Below are 17,653 nucleotides of genomic sequence, written 5' to 3'. Positions count from 1 at the left end.
CTGTTTGTCCAGTACTGCCAATGTAAGCGCACCGTGGCAACTTCTCGAACCTAATTGTCAGACCTTGTATGTTAAGAGGACTTTGTTTTGATTCACTTCCATTCCTCTGACTCCTTTTATAGTTGAAAATAGTACAAAAAGCGGGAAATCCCTAGGAAAGTTTTTTGACACCAAGGACATTTCTATGTGTTCTATTCTACAGAAAGGATTTTTTATACAACTGTCTTGTTTCTGCAGAGGCAAAATTCTTTTTGTAATCTTCTTTGAGTAGATGGATATAGTTTGTTTTCATACCTTCGCTGTCAGTAGCTGTTCCAGTATCACAGTGTGAGTCAAACGTATTATCTGTAACTTTATTTTTTTCTTAGGAACTGCTAGGTGAAAGTGACATTTGTACATCTTTGACAGCTGCTCAATCTCTATGCTTTTTTTTTCCTGACAAGGGGCAAATGGAATTTGTTTTTCTCTTAATTTGACAGCCTCTCCTTGTCAACGTATTCCTTCTTAGATAATTCAATAATTATATGACAATTAAACTATTTTGTTTTTTTCCCTGAGGAAGTTCCAAAGTTTTTTTAGACTCCAAAGTCATGTCACTCTTCACAGTCACATAAGGGTATGTGAGATGGCTGAGAGAATAAGGACTCGATGAGATACACCTCATTAACACTGTGCACTATATCCAATCCAGAGAAGCGGTCACACCAAAGACTGACACGACCACTGCCATGGATATTTGTAGCACTGTTGACATTTTAGACTGAATGCTTCTTTGTTTTGGAGAGCTATTATGTGCACTGCAGGGTGTCTAGTGGCATCCCCAGCCTCTAGCCGGGACTAGATTCATCCATTTGTGACAATCAAAAAGTTTCTGGCCATTGCCAAATAGTCCCTGGGGTGGGGGTGGGGCAAAAAATGCCCCTGGCAGAGAACCACCACCCTAAGTCACTGTAGTAAATGCTGGTCTTATGCAAGGCTGGGGAGAGAGGCACCTAGCTTCAGGAATTACAGCCCATATGATTTTAGTAGGCTGGTCTGCGATTAGGTGGCTTCCAAAGTGCCTTTTCAGCTGGTCTTGGGATATCTTTTGTGCTAACAGATTTTTCCTGTGGTTTTCTGTGGAGAGAAGCAGGATTTTCTCACAACAGAAAATAAAGTAACAAAGACTACCTGTTTTGAGAGTTACTCCTCATTTAACGGTCAATTAAAGAGAAAGTATCTTAAGGGTATGTATAAGTCGAATGAGAAAGGTGTGGATTATGGAGCTGGACTGCCTAGGTTGGAAGCCCAGCTCTCTAATGCCAGGCTGGGTGATCATGGCAAATTACTCAGCTCTCTCACACCTTAATTTTCTAACACTAGCACAGAGATAATAATAGAGTCTGTTTAAGAAGTTGCAAGATTTAAATGAGATAATATGTATAAATGCTTAGAACAACACTTAGTACAGAACAATCTTGAGTAAATGTCAAAGAGACAAAAATAAGGTATTTTAGCAGGAAAAAATGGATGCATACGTTGATTAGGAATTTTGTAGTCTGTAACCTTATTAATATACTTAAGCCATGTCTGTTTCACAAGTTCTTTACCAGTTATTGATTTAACATTACCGTGATAACAAAGAACATTACAAATGAAGCGATATACTTTAAGTGAAACTATGACTCTTAAAACATAAAAAAAAGGTAATTACTTCTAGTTTCCTAATATAAAAAATTTGGCCTATAAATAGATGTTAGTCCTCTCCTCAAATGCTAGTGGAGAGGAATTTGATTGAAACATTTCACTTGCCACAGCCATCAACCCTATACCCCATCTTAGTCTAATCCCAGATAGGACAAATATTTACTAGGCCCTGTTCATTTAGTCGATTAGAAGTATCTGGCCAGGACATGTAAGCCAAAAGAGCCTGAGCATACACGTCGGACAGGTAGTGGAGGTCTGTCCCAGGAATGGTATTCCATAGAGCTTTAACTAACAGTCACTCAAATCCGGAGTCTGCTTAACTTGTTTTTATACAGTGCTAGAAACACAGAGAGAAATTTAGCCATACCCTGAAGTACCGTCTAACTGCAGCAATATAATATTTTTGTGGTTTAGATGAAAGAAAGAAAAAAGGTAGGCAGAAGGTTTTTATTACTATCTAGTATTGTGAGGACAGGTACTTGGGATTCAGAGAAATGGCACGTGGACCCAGATTCCTGTTTTAAGCATGGGTTCTCTCTGGGTTCCATTCCTTGTTGTCTTAAAGAAGTTACCAAAAAAGCCCATGTTAAACCGGATATGGGGCACACATGATGGGAATAATTTTATTATTATTATTATTATTATTATTATTATTATTTTATTGTAACAGTAAATGACTTCATTTTAAGATACTGGTCGTAGGATGTGATTTTCAAACATTAAGCAAAGATAAATTGTCTAAAATGTTTCATGCCCTAGGGAGTAAGAATTGAAGGAAGTCCGCCAGGGGGAGGTACAGGACCAAGGTCAGGTGGAAAACAAAGGCACTACAGTCTCTGCAAGGACCTTTTTGGGTCCCTTCTTGTATGGTGTGTAGCCCACAGGGTTGGGGCTCACTTGAGCCCCTTTCTTACGGGCGCTGTTCTTGTCTGCTCTAGAGGTGTAGAGTGGGTGGCCTCCTGGTTGAGTTGCCCCTCTAAAACGATGTCAAGAGGAATTATAATATTTATAAAGACATTTATAAAGAGTTAAAGTCAAACGAAAAGAAAAATACTGTAAACACTTAGCTACCTACACAATTGCTGTGAATTGTACTTCACAAATTTAATTGGGTAAAAAAGAAAAACCCATACCTTCCTGCCACCTTCAAATTAGTGAGAAATTTAATGTCAACCATTTTTAGTGCATGTTCTCTCTCTTACACCCGTTGTGATGATGTATCCAGGATGTTATGGGTTTATTAGAAAATGGGAGAAGCCCTCTAATTGTCACTCTATTATGGCTGTCCACCAAAATTCTTAAGGTGGACAGTTTCTCTATAGCCGTGCTGGGAGGGCTCAGGGGTCCCATTGAGCCTGGGGACCCTCATAAATTCAGCATCAGAATCTGGTGTTAATTACTCATCTGTGTTCTGTATTTTCTATTAGATAATTTATGCTGACAGAAGAGTATTTTTATTCTCCCTGTATGCACTACCTTGCTGTTAATTATTATAAAGACTTTCTTATCCACAATTTATAGCTTTATCTATGTTCCTCATTTGTTACCAAAGGTTTATTCTCCTTCTGTGCAGGCTCTGAAAACTCCATCCCTACCGCCAGTTACCATGTATGGCTCTGCTTTCTCTTAAAAATCTTTGCTTAGCTTTGTGTCTTCTCTTCTTTGCACTGGCAGTAGGAGGTTGTTATAGATAGTCTTGGCTTTTTGGCAGGAAGAGAGCAGTTTCCAGACTAAGTAATACCTGAAAAAAATCTACCCACTGTGCAAAAGTCATTTCTTTCTGATGCCTCCAGTGTTAGGCCATTCAGAACCTTCGTGGCTACCTTGGCCCAGGGTTTAATTGCTCCGTGTGATCTCTGGATGATATGCAAGTGAAGGGGATAAAGCTGAAGGAAGCAAATCCAGGTTTTGATCTCCCGTTTCACAAGGAGACATGAGTGACAGATGTCCACATTTTTCTAATTTGTCTTTTTGGAGTATTTTATTCTTTCTCCACTGAATTTTTTTTTTTTTTTCCAACTTTTAAATCTCTCATACGTTTTTCTCAAGAGGACAGCCTTGTCTATGTCCTTCACTTAAAAGAGTATGAAGAAGCTGTGTTTGTTTTATCTCTTGTGTGACTACATTGCAATAGATGTTGAAACAGACTCCTGTTTAAATCTTAATTCACACCCCTTGCAGTGGAATGGGAGAACTCACTGAGATAAAGTTTAAGTGAATAATGAGGGATGATTGATTTAACAAGCATTACACCAACAATAGCTGCAGCAAAGGTCGGACATTTAGTTTGCAGTGTGCTCATCTATGTAGTAGGATAATTCTATTTAAACCCATTTATTTATTTTCATTATGCTGTTAATCATCAGTAATTAAAGGAGCCACTTTCTACTATATTATCATGCTTATTATCATAACGAATCCCTGACATCACTTGATATCATAGATTACTGAAACACATCTCTTTGGGTTTGCCTGTTTGTTTATTTGTTTATTTATTTATTTGCTTTTGTATTGATGTATAATTGACATAAAATATCCTATTAGTTTCAGGTGTACATGATTCTGATTCGATATTTATATATAATACATTGCAAAATGATCTTCACAAAATAAGTCTAGTTGCTACCTGTTACCATATAATGATAACATAATTATTGGCTTTGTTCCTTATTCTGTACATTGTATTACCATGACTTACTGGTTTTACAACTGGATGTTTGTGCCTCTTAGTTTCCTTCACCTATTTCACCCACTCTCAACCACTCCCCTCTCTAGTAACCCTCTCTCTTGCTACTACTGTATCTATAAGTTTGATTTTTGTTTTGTGTTTTATTTTACACATACAAGGGAAATCATACAGTATTTGTCTTTCTCTGTCTGACTTATTTCACTTAGCATAATACCCTCTAGGTCCATCCATGCTGTCACAAATGACAAGATCTCATTCTTTTTTACGGCTGAGTAACATTCCGTTGTATATATACATTGTATATAGCACATCTTCAGTCATTCACTCTATCAATAGGCACTTAAGTTGCTTCTAGGTCTTGGCTATTGTAAATTATGCTGCAGTGAACATAGAGGTCCATGTATCTTTTTGAATTAGTGTTTTCATTTCTTCGGGTAAATATGCAGAAGTAGAATTGCTGTAGCATACGCTTTTTCTGCATCTATTGAGATGATCACATGAATTGCATCTTTCATTCCATTAGTGTGTTGTTCCACAATTATTGATTTGAGTATACTGAACCTTCCTGGCATCCAAGGAATCAATACCACTTGTTCATGGTGCATAATGTTTTTGACTTTTTGAGGAACCTGCATACCGTTTTCCACAGTGACTGAACCATTTTATATTCTGACCAATAGTTTATTCCACATCCTCACCAACACCTGTATTTTTGTTTTTTTGACAATAACCAGTCTGACATACGTGAGATGACATCTCATTGTGGTTTGGATTTGCATTTTTCTGATGATCATTTGCTGATTCCTGATGTTGAGTATCTTTTCATGTTCCTGTTGGTATGTCTTATTTGGGAAAAAAAAATGTCTATTCAATTCCTATGCCCATGTTTTCACTGAGTTGTCTGTTTTTCTGATAGTAAGTTGTGCAAATTCTTTGAGGGTTGGATGTCAACCCCTTATTGGATATATGACTTGCAACTCCTTATTGTATTTTCGAACTTCTCTCATTCAGTAAGTTGCCTTTTGATTTTGTTGATGGTTTCCTTTTCTGAGCAAAAGCTTTTTAGTTTGATGGAATCCCTTTGGTTTATTTTTGCTTTTTTTGCTCTTGCCTGAGGAGCCTGGTCCAAAAAAATATTGCTAAGACTGATATCAGAGAGCTTACTACCTATGTTTTCTTTTAGGAGTTTTATGGTTTCAGGTCTTACATTCAAATCTTTCATCCATTTTTGATTTATTTTTGTCTATAGTATAAGATAATGGTTCAGCTTCATTCTTTTGCATGTAGCTGTTCAATATTTTCAACACCATTTATTTAAGAGACTGTCTCTCCCCCATTATATATTCTGGCATTCTTTGTCATATGTTAATTGACTATATATGCGCAGGTTTATTTCTGGGCCCTCTGTTCTATTTCATTGATCAATGATGGGTCTTCTTGTTTTAAAATAAATGGTGAGATAACTTTTTACTGGTCCTGGTCTTCAAAGCATATATTTTGAATTAAATTTATTGAATCTGAAAATGTCTTTTTATGAAGGTCCTATATCATTTAACCATAGAAACAGAAATTTTAATTACAGTCATTGAATTAATCCCTTCAGAATCGAAGAAAACCAAATTTAATTGGTATATCTTCTTCAATTTCTATTAATCTTGGTTTTACCCATTTTCTCTAAAGGAGAATGAAATATCATTGTCAGAATATACATAAAACCAACACCTTTAAAAAATGAAACCTAGGTATCATTTCAAAATATTTTATAGTTTTTAGTTGAACCAGTTGAAAGAGAATCAAAATCTTTTTCAAAGGCAACTATGAATACATATTTGAAAAACTTCAGAGACTCAGTAATTTGAGTGTGAGTTTTCTTAGATGATATGGTTATTTAGATTTAGCACGGTCATGTTTAAATGGCAAGTTAAGAATCTTCTCATTGAAGACCGTCTAATCAGCTGGACTGTTTCTACTGCTGTCCAGCAAATCATTTTAAAAATGAGGATTGAATTTTGTTAAAAAGGGAACCAGATGAGTTTAGACTGTAATAACACTCTCAAGAACACTCGATGAGTATTTTTTTTTTATGGGTTCTCATTTTCTTTTTTTCTTTTTTCTTTTTTTCTTTTTTTCTTTTATAATTTTTTAAATTTATTGGGGTGACAATTGTTAGTAAAATTACATAGATTTCAGGTGTGCAATTCTGTATCACATCATCTATAAATTACATTGTGTGTTCACCACCCAGAGTCAGTTCTCCTTCCATCACCATATATTTGATCCCCCTTACCCTCATCTCCCACCCCCCAACCCCCTTACCCTCTGGTAACCACTAAATTACGTTCCCCAGATTAATTTTCAAACCCCGTGGCCATCCTGTGGTCACCGACTGCCCTCCAATCCTCTCACCCTCCCCCCCACTCCCCCCCTCCCCCGCCCATCTAGCAACCCTCAGCTCCCTGGTGGTCTAGTGGTTAGGATTCGGCCGCTCTCACTCGATGAGTATTTGCATGAGGCCTCCTTTTGAATGCTGCTTTAAGGATGCCTCAGTGGGAAATTTGACGACAGTTAGGTTGATCCCTGAAAGTGAGAGGGGATTTCAGTATACTTTGAAGCTCCCAACATATGGTCTTGACTGCCTATTGGCACCTGAAATACCATGTAAGAACTTACAGTATTATTGCTTTATGCAACATGACCATATTTGATGACTATAGAAGTTTTGAAGGTGATGTTGTCTCCGTTGTCATTATTCATTGATCAAAAACTTAAAATAGTGGAAATTGAATCGATAGTCATGCTGCTTTTGCTTCAGTCACATGTCTGGTTGGCATATTTTTAGATTTCATCCAATGAAGTTCACTAGCAGCACATTTTAGTTGAATCCATTTGGCACTGACTATGGCCCAAGAAATGACAGAATTTAAAGTAACAAAATCCCACATAAATGCAAACTATATCTGTAAAACTATATATATATAGTCAGGATTTAAAGATTTCTGCATACATGCTGGCATCTACACTGTCTGCAATTCACTGTTCCCAGGTAAGAAATGTATTAGAATGGTATATTGCGACCTTGTTTGTCATCAGGAGTTTGTAATTATACAATGACTTAGAAGTTTCGGGAAAATCTTTTATGATATTTTTCTCCTTCACCCACCACAAGGCTTGGCAAGTAGTTTCCATTCAAAAACCATTTGCTAAATAGCAGAATAAAAATTTCCCTGAAGAACCAAGGTTTACTGATGCAACACACTGGGAAGCAAGAATTGTATGACATTTGAATTAAAAAAAAAAAAAGTAAAATAGATATAAGTATCTACTCAAATACTGGGTATCTTGAACAAAGTACTATTTTGTTAATTAAGCAGTCATTAGATATTTATTAACCATGAATTGTATTTCAAGTCCCTTGCCAGGTTCTGCAAATGCACAGAATGCGTGCAATATGATCTCTGAACTCAACAGCTCTGTACGAGGGAAAAGACACATGTAAACCATTATAGAGTGAGCTCTGATGCAAAAACATACGCAGTGCTATGGGTATGCAGAGGAGAGTGTTTTAAATGGTGCTTGGGCTTGCCATTTAGAATGGAAAGAATAGTGAGAGAATACTTTATAGAGATTCTTTGGTGAAGGATGTTGAAGAATTTTCCAAGTGGACAAGGGGATGCTCCTCTAGACAGCAGAAATGGCTTTTATAGAGGTACAGAGGATTGAGAAATTCCATTTTGGAACTGAAGCATGTTGGATGGGTTGTGGGAAGGTGATGCTGGAAAGAAGCAGAGCTTTATTATGATGGATCTTATATGGTGTGGTAAGTTTGGATTTTCCTATAGGAAGTAAACAAGGACCATATTAATTTTGTAGGTCCAATATGTGCCATGTTTCTTTGATGGTGACGATTTTTTTTCTCAAAATTGCTTAGATCTGAACAGTTTATTTGTTCATTTATTTATTCTTTCATGAAATATTTAATAAACATCTAACTTACACCACATATTATACTAGGCATTAGGGGCAGGAAACTTAATAAGAAAGGATTCCTGGGTTGATCGGTTGCCAAATGAGTTATTTACTTAAGCTGTAATAGCAAAGGCCAGTCATGATCTTCTAATGCACAAACCCAATCAATTTTGATATTGACCCTGCTCCAAACACAAAGAATTGATATATAAAATTTAAAAAGAAACTTAAAAATATATAGGTGTGTTTAAACAAGGTATACATCTTCACAGACTATGAAAGAAATAAAGCAAAGTGGTAACTAGGGCTAAAGACTGCTAAGTTCTAGACTCCTTCAGGATTAAAACAACCCCTTTGAATGGACAATTAGGACTGAATTTTTCTTGAGACAGGAAGCTGGGGTGAGGTTTCCCTCCTCAGGAGAGGAAGCTGAAAAAAATGTTGCAACTTCTTTTTTGGTTTATGGGTTATACACAACTGCACACCTACAAAGGGAGAAAGAAGCAATTAGAGACAGCCTCCCAACCAAATGTAAACTGCCACTGGCTTTGTAGTATCAGTCATATTCCAGGGGCTAGAAACCCTGCGCTGCAAATGTGAAGCATGGTCCTGCATTGGGAGCTTCGGGGAGACACCTGGGCAAGATCATTACAAACCTTTAGATAAGGAAGCATGTAGAAGTGAGAAAGAGGAAGACAGGTAAACAGTTTCGTAATCATACTGTAGGTAATCTTTCATGACTTGCTTCTTTCACTTAGCATAATGTTTTCATGGTTTCTATGTATTGTAGCATGTATCGATATTTAATTGTTTTCTGGCTGAATAATATTCCATTTTATGGCTATACCACTTTCTGTTTATCCATTCACCAGGTGATGGAAATTTGGGTTGTTTCCACTTTTTGGTAATTGTGAATTATGCTGCTATGAATATTCATGTATGAGTTTTTATGTGGACATGTTTTTATTTCTCTTGGATATATACTTAGGAATGGAATTTTTAGGTTATGTGGTAACTCTCTTTAGCATTTTAAGGAATTGCCAAACTGTTTTTCCCAATTTGAGTCATTTAAAAATTTATTTTACATCCACTTTCAAAAAGGATTTGAGTCAATTTGCTATAGATACTTGGATTTGACTTTGTCTGCTCTCTGAGTCTTCAAGGTAATCACATTTCTCCAGATAAATCTTACGTGTTCTGAAAAAAAAAATGATTAGAATAATTATGGTTATGTGCCAGAATTTGACTTCATTGACTCTCATTGCCAGATGCTGCTTTAGTTACTTGAGGTCTTGTCAGAGCTTCTCCACTGTGTTCAACTGCCCTCAAGTGAAGACAGTTCACTTACTCCAAGCGAGGATTTCTTGGATATCCAGGCTGAGAAGATGGCCACCAAGTTTTGATCCTTCCTGTAAATTTGAGATAAATATTATTCCTTTACAAAGTATGGGTTATCCAGGATGTTCTTATGGTTTGATTTGCATGTATGATATTGTGCTTCATGGGAGGGTATAGAAAGACAAAATGCGGGGTTATTACTAAGTCTGTCAAAGACCTGACATGAGACAGAGCCGGATCTAGGAGAGCCGATACGCTCTAGACTTCCACACTCTGAGCAGTAAAGGGCCGCCTGAGAGCTTTCCTTGGGCGGAATGAAATCTGTGCAGAGACAAAGGGAGTTGAGGGGGCAGTTGTATGTGTTATAGCGACTAGGTACCCTGTGCAATCTAGACGGCTTGGAAACATTTTAAGTAATTTTTCTTGATGCACCACAGTGGTCCCTTGGAGGTCCCAGCAGAGGTCTTTAGGTGCTGTCTTATTGGTAGAAGTGTGTGAGACTCCTCACTGTTCAGTCAGAGGAGAATTGCTCTGAATGACATGCAGTGCCAGAGACCCAGTGACTGCTGTCTCAAGCAGCTGGTAAGAGCCACCTGGGACGGCTGCCAATATAAGGAGCAGCTGACAGGGACAACTACATCCAGGGAGAACCTGTTCCAGAGTTGCTGCCCTCAGTATCTTCTCCCTGGGATGGACATATTAAGTATCAGTTTGGAGAAGACTCATTTTTCAGTGGTATCTCCCAGCCTCTGCCATCTCAGCATGAATCAATTAAGGGAAAATGTCAACTACTCTTTGCAATTGCCAACTTAACACTTGTCTTTTGTTATGTACTGAGAAGAAACAATTAATAATTTCTTTCCAAGAAACACGGGTGGATGCTGGTTCTCCCAGAGGCACCTGGTTTTATTAACCAGCTCTTAGATTTCTGGTGAAAAATGCAGTGCAGAAGGAAAAGATCACATTAAAAAAAAAAAAAAAAAAAAAAAAAAAAGTAAAGTTTCTGTGTTAAAACTGTAGAAATTATTTAGGATATTTCAGAAATTAGAAATTAAAAATTCAGAGAACAAAGACTAGAGAGATATTTCTCACATAAGTGTTTTTATTTTTTATTGATTGATGTGTCTGTCCTATGACAGTTTCATCTAACATTCTGTCTAGCCATATTACTGCAAAAATGAGGGTAAGTAAGAAACTTTCTGTGATAACACATTACTGCCTCAATACTATAATTAGCAGGAAGAATATGGGATTTGGAGTTGGTCAGGTCTGAGTTAAAATTCCATACCAATACGTAATAATTTCAGAGGTCGAGCAAAGACACTTATCTTCTGTAAACCACACTTTCCTCAGCTGTTGAATGTGGATAATATCTGTCCTGTGAACATTTTATCAGGTGGAGTTGAGCATGTTATTCTGATGGCCATGAGTTTTGTTTGTATGTTTCATCCAGGATCATCAGTTAAGAGGCCTAATGTTTTAATTTAATATTTGTTTAGTGCAGTGGGCCTTAATTTGGGGTGACTTTGCCCCTGAGGGTACAATTGTCAATGCTTGGAGACATTTTTGATCGCCATCTCTCTTGTGCAGAGGCCAGAGATGTTGCTAAACATCTAACATCACGCAGGACAGTTCCCTCCCTCCCCCAACAAGCACTTACTGGCTCCAAATATCAATAGTGATGAGCTAGGGAAAGCCTGGTTTCAAGGAAAGGAAGGAATGATGCTTCTGCTAGGAGAAGTCTTGCATAAAGGGAAAACATATATTGATGTCTGTGGCAAAATATCTCTCTTCATAAGATATGACGATGAGGAACGAGAACACAGCAACCCAGTAAACTGGGTTTTACGTATTTAAACTGCTTAAGCAAGGTAAGGATCGTCCACATGTAAGAATACATTGCAGATTTATCAAAAGGAATATTATGAAAGGTTTTTATCTGGAAAGAAGCTGAACCCTCGAGATATTGTTATGAGTGGTAAAAAACAATACACAACAAAATAAAACAGGAACTTAGAAACCACACACAGTGGGTTCCATTCCCACTTCCAGTACTTAATATTTGTGCGTCTTTGGGGGAGAGACTCCTCTTCTCTGAGCCTTGGTTCCTTCACTATAAAGTGTAAGTAATATCTGCCTTAGAAGATTGTGAACTTGGCGTTTCTATTAGGATTAATGTGGTGACAAAGTGGCTATTACGTTGGTGCAAAAGTAATTGCGGTCTTGGCAATTATTTTTAACCTTTTAAACCGCAGTTACTTTTGCACCAACCTAATAAAACATCATAAAAGATCAACCAATGTCAATTCCTTCTTCTGTATAATGAAGTTTGGAGAATGGATTTGGTACATGTGAAGACTGTTTTTTAATAAGAAAAAAATAATGTTCTGGGAAGAAACTGGAAAGGGGAGCAGAACCAGCTATAAAGATTGTATATAGGTTTTTACATTTAAATAATTAATTTACCAGCTTATTTGCTTGCATAGTAAAAAAAAAAGCAGGACAAATTATATTTAGTAAATCTACTTCCCACTATTTTCCTCCATTCCCCAGTTCTCTTCCCAGAGGCAACTGCTGTTTCGAGTTACTTATGTATTCTTCCAAATAGAAGAATCCTTGATATTCTGACCCAACATGTTGAAGTTAAAGATAGCTTTTAGAAGACCCTGCGACCAAGGGCAGAGAAACTCAGGATAGTGAAGGCCCGGTTTTACACATCCAGATCTCCAGGAGCAAAATGGGAGTCCTGAACAGGACCTATGAGAAAGACAAAATATAATAGAGGAAAGAGCATTTCTAGAAGATACCATTAGGGCATCGGCTTTGTTGTTGGGGGTGGGGAATAACCCTAGAGACAAAACTTATGTCCAGAAGTCAAAAGACTTCTGTGATCCATAACAGACGTGTGTGTTCCAGAGAAGAGAATAATTTCAACAGCTAGGCTGAAGATGTTGCATAAATAGATCAGGAAGAAAAGAATACTCTGAGGGTCAGGGTTTGTATCAAAATGAAATGATAGTGCGGATGAGAATGAAAGAAAATGTTAACGACTGCATCTGCCAAGCCAGCTGAGGAGTGCAAGCGTGCACTTGAGATTTACTTTAAGCGTGTATCGTAGGTATCTTAAAATCTCTTTGGATAACACTGACATTGAACTGACTGTGGAAAGACTGCTGTAGCCAGGTCAGGGACAGTGATGGAAATGGAGGAAGCGCAGATCCCAGACATGGATAAAACAGTCCCCTTCCTTTATGCCCATGGCTGATACAGCAAGGAAGACGAATCCTGAGACCCATCAAGGATGGGACTGGGGTGACCTTTCCTGCCAGCCCTAGCTTGACAAATGAGCGGTCTTTTGACCTAATAGTATACAGAACCTATGGGATTCCCTGAGAATGACCTGGTATTGAATTCCTATAAGTGTAAACAAGTATTGAACCTGATTTGTATATTCTAGTTGCTGACAAGCTATTTAACTCCTCTGAACCTCAATTTTCACCTGTCTATTCTTTACAAGTCTTTGTAAAAGAATGACTTATCACTTTCTTATTTTCAAGACATTTCCCTCCAGACATGTATATAAAATAATATATACATGTTATTTTATATACATGTCTGGAGGGAAATGTCTTGAAAAAATATATATATTTATTTATTTATTTTATTATTAATTTTTTTTGGTAGAAAGCCTATTTACTCTGTAGACAAGGATGTTTCCGCCTTTTCATCCTCATCATTCAGGCTTGAAATCTGTTATTTTCATTCCTCTTGTTTCTTAAACTGTCTCCTTCCTTCAAATCCATTTGTTAATCCTTTCTCCATAGTGTGTTTCTCATTCACGGCCACAATCACACATCCTAAGGCAAACCCTGAATAACCTCCAGGTTTGAACTATCTTAATCACCCCCATGTTGGTTCCTGCTCGCATCCACATCTTTCTTCATTTCACTGTCCATGCTGGTCTGTCACACCCAATTTGTGTTTATATCTATATTATTCCTTTTCCATGCATTGTGTTTCCTTGCTTTTGTTCCAGCTGGTGGGATCATACTCATCCTTGAGCTCACCTCCACCTCTTGGTAGCCTCCTTGATCTCTCAAGGCAGATTTGATCACAGCATCCCCTCTGCTACCTGACTACTAATACTGGAGCTCTGTTGATGTGGTGGTAAGGTTTGTACCACGGATATACCGCTACTATCATGTAGACGCGTAAAACCTGGATGGTGTTTCTTATGTAGTACAATATTTATTTTTTATGTATTTCCCACATTGACCCATGAATTCCTTGAGGATAAGGGCCGTGTAGTTTCAACTATTAGGTTGATACAAAAGAAATTGCGGTTTTTGCAATTATTTTTTACCTTTTAAACTGCCATTACTTTTGCACCAACAGGTTTCCAAGAACAAGGCACAGTGCATGTACATGATTGAAGGTTAAATGAACCATGAACCAATGTAAGAATAACACACTCAATACTCAGAATAAAGATTGTCCACTTTTTACATGATGAAGTCCTGATATTCAAGGTACCCAGTCTACCCTAAAACTGTTTTCCTGCATGAATCTTGTTTGGTTGTGAGGACCCCCACCCCCTTTTCTTTTTTTACACTTCTGAGATTTCTTTTGGAGTGAAAAGATTTTCATTAGTGTAACTTCAGATCTCTGCTCCTGCTCCTTCCTACCTAGATGTAAAGGGAAGGATTATGATGGGTAGTTTTGGAAACAGGACCTGAGCACATGTATGTAGTTCGGTTCATGTCTCCTCCCTTCTTTTGGAACGGTGTCTGTTCATTGGAAAGACGTTGTGATTTGTGCCTCATGTCATATAACCAGACTGTGGTTCCTCAGTGCTGCCTGTGACAGGCTGGCTAAATCTGTCTCATTTGGGTGTGTGGATTTGTAGGCACTTGAAAGTTGTAGTTCTGGGCAGTTTAAAATTTAAGTATGTTTACATGTTTCTTGACTGCACATATTTCCTGTCCCATCATGGACATTCATGCTTTCCTATGTTTCCATTTTCATGTTGAAGTGTTAAATAATTGGTAAAATCATTTAAATTACTTTATATAAGAAGAAGAAAAACTTTTAGAAATGGTTATATCTATAAGGTAGCCTCATTAACATTTTACTAAACTAATTCTCAATTTATTTCTAAATTTGCTAACATTTATTATGTTTTTCATGTTATAAAATAGCCTAATGTACCACAACATATTAAGTGACATAGAATGTGAAAAGCCTTTTGTAAGCTGTCAGATACCGTTCATTTACACAATTTTCCCATTAAGATTGAAGTTTTCAAAAGTAATTTACTCTGCAGATTATTTGGTCTTTAATAATATTTTCTAAATTGTAGGAAAAACAGAGAATTTCAGATTTTGACTCCTTCTTGATCTTATTTTCTTTCCTACATTGTAGTAACTCTCCATTTCATCTCTATTTTTCTCTTAGAAAAATAACTAGATGGCATATTCATAGTAGTTAATCATCCTCAGTCAGGTATGGGGAGATTGCTGCTTTAAGGTTAAATTCATCAGCTTGGTGGTTTTGGTATTTTGATGATTTATAGATGTTTATAAGTTAGGTATGGATACAAACGAGGACTGTCACAAATACCATCGTCTTCCTTTCCAGTTCACTGTAGTGCCTTACCATCCATGAACCAAGCCAAATAGACAAAAATCTATAATTGCAAAAACAGTCACACCTCCGGTAGGAAAGAACCCCATGACAGATAGCCCTAGGCAGTCTTATGTACATCAGCATACCACAGTGGCACAGATAACTTTGTTTCAGTTGTAGAACAAAATTTGGTTCCAGAAACTGAAACTTTCAGTTCCAGAAGCAACAATCAATAAGATATTTAACCATTCTCCTTACACATGTCTCATCATTAGGAGGCATATCGTTCCCTTCTGTTTATCTGGTTTACATTTTCCAAGCAAGATTTTGCAAAAGAGCTGCTTAAGGGAAAGGGAGAGGAGATATAAACATCCTTATCTGCTGAATTTTTCATATTAGTTAATCAGCAGGTCAGCATTATCGGATGGTGCGTGGGTGATGGTGGTACAGCTTGCAGGCATCAGGAAAAAAAAATGCTGCTACACACTCAGTTTGTGAAACTGTCCAGTGTTGACAAGGATATATAAACAAGCTGGAGGAGATATAAAAGAAATGGTCCTTGGCTCATGATATATGTACTGTACTTGGGACATTTAATGATGAAAATTATTGGAAAACATCAGTCTGTTTATCTAATCCATTATTTCAGTGTTGTTTGGAGCAGCTGAAAAATGACAGCTTGTAATTGAAAAACATGTAAAAGAACATACAGTGGTTTATGTTAATTGAAAATCTTTTTCATGGCTAAATCGAAAATGCTTATTTGATTTAGGAATTAAATATACTCTTAACTGCCAGACTTATCTCAATCATATTAAAAACGAAAAAAATACACACAATTAAAATAGCCAAAGGTGATTACTTAAATAGTAAAACTGATTATTACAGAACTCTATTCTTTTTTCTTTCATTTTTGTAAATAAATTTATTGGGGTGACATTGGTTAGTAAAATTATAGGTTTCAAGTGTACATTTCTATAATGCATCATCTATATATTGGCACCCAGAGTCAGTTCTTCATCACTCACCATATATTTGACCCCCTTTACACTCTTCTACCATCCCCTCCTTACCCTCTGGTAACCACTAAACTAGTCTGTAACTGTGAGTTTTTATTTCTTTGCTTTTTGTCTTCTTCCTTTGTTGCTTTCAGTTTTATATCCCACATATGAGTGAAGTCATATGGTTCTTGACTTTTTCTGGCTGACTTATTTTGCTTAGCATGATAATGTCAAGAGCCATCCATGTCTCAAATGGCAGTATTTCATCTTTGTAGAACTCAATTCTTAAAAATTTTACTGAAATTTATTGAAATTAGCTAGCTGCATTATAGCCTTATTAATATCATACTAAATATTTTACATTTATTTCTAAAATAACATAATACTATAACAATTTTAATTAGCATTAAATAAGAAATGGCCCTTCTGTGGTTGGGCAATATTCTCAACTGGTTTAATATGCTGTTTCCCTAAAAATAAGAGCCTAGCCAGCTCTAATGCATCTTTTGGAGCAAAAATTAATGTAAGACCCGGTCTTATTTTACTATAATATAAGACCTGGACTAATATAACATAATATAATATAATATAATATAATATAATATAATATAATATAATATAATATAATATAATATAATATAAACTGGTCTTATATTAATTTTTGCTCCAAAAGACGCATTAGAGCTGATTGTTTAGCTAGGTCTTATTTTCGAGGAAACACAGTATATAAGAAAGTCTTCTCTAAATTGCAATATGTAATTCAGCTGTAACCTTTTTAAAAAAGAATAGAATGAGAAGGATTGAAGACATTTAGAAGGCTTTAGATACTCTGAAGATTATCTGACATTAAAAAAGGACTTAGAAGACACATCTACTGCCCCCCGCTAAAAAAACTGCACACCAGGTAATACTATTTTTCAAAATACTGACTCTTAAAATGTCAATATATAACACGTTTAATGATTAAAAACTTAATAAAATGATTATAAAATGACATGATTTCAAAGTTTCAAATATGTATACACTGTATATAGTTTTTTATTTCCAAATTTGACTCATTGCTCATCTTTTCCTTCTGGTTTTCCTGTTTCTCCCCGTCTTTGGAGATTATACACCTTTAACTATTTCTCTCCAGACTGTGATCATGTCTGTGATGTGTGATAATTCTGTGTTAACTCTGAGGAAATGAAGACCGTCTTCAACCTAACTAATGTTAAGTGTGTCGTAATAGGACAGTGGTGTGTCTGACAGATTTGCTAACAGAGTTCAAGGATGTGAGGTTCCTTTAATGACACATAATACTGCAGCTGACATGCCATTTAAACATGCAGGAGGCCATGCAGCAGGC

The sequence above is a fragment of the Rhinolophus ferrumequinum genome, chromosome 18 (genome assembly GCF_004115265.2).
Source record: "Rhinolophus ferrumequinum isolate MPI-CBG mRhiFer1 chromosome 18, mRhiFer1_v1.p, whole genome shotgun sequence".
Lineage (NCBI taxonomy): Eukaryota > Metazoa > Chordata > Mammalia > Chiroptera > Rhinolophidae > Rhinolophus > Rhinolophus ferrumequinum.
This window is presented reverse-complemented; position numbering follows the sequence as displayed.